This window comes from Cyphomyrmex costatus, unplaced genomic scaffold, assembly GCF_001594065.2.
Source record: "Cyphomyrmex costatus isolate MS0001 unplaced genomic scaffold, Ccosl1.0 scaffold397, whole genome shotgun sequence".
Lineage (NCBI taxonomy): Eukaryota > Metazoa > Arthropoda > Insecta > Hymenoptera > Formicidae > Cyphomyrmex > Cyphomyrmex costatus.
The window spans coordinates 1,727-2,440 of record NW_017278174.1 but is presented as its reverse complement, the minus strand read 5'-3'; positions in this window follow the sequence as shown (position 1 = coordinate 2,440).

Below are 714 nucleotides of genomic sequence, written 5' to 3'. Positions count from 1 at the left end.
AAAATAAATCACAAAAGATCAGTATTAATTTTAATAGAATTCTTATACCAAATTGTCTATTTTAACGTAATACATTTTATTACTAAAAGATAACGAAATAGAAATCAATATCTATATAGAAAACCTTGGCATACATAATGAGGTATTCAAGTACATGTTCCAGTTAGACTTACAATTAGTCAAATCAGAAAGTTCGGAACTGTTGGGTATTATTGAAGAAGAAGAGAAGGGAACTATTGTTTTTTTTATCTTATTATTTTCTTAAATCAAATGAAACGTATCATTTGTACGCCAAGTTAAATTCTAACATTGCACATTCTCTCTTCTTTTATTTCACTATCTTGTCATATAATATGGATTTTTCCCATAAAATATATCGTTTAATTAACTAGTCTTTAAAAATTCTATCTCTAAAGATCTAAGAGGTACCATCCTTATACACTTATTTAATTCTAATGACATGTATCTTTTGTATGTATATATAAACTTACCTTTTTAAAAAAAAAGGTAGAAAAAAGTGCTAAGAGTGGGTGCTGCTGGTCAGAAAACGATTTGGGCCAGTTTCACCAACGTCAATTACTTAATCGACTATGAAACTAACCAATCACATAAACTGTTTAGTAGAACCATCTTTAAAAACCTACGTGATATTATCCTTATTTACTTAATTCTAATGACATGTATCATTTGTATAAAAGATTTGATATCAATAGT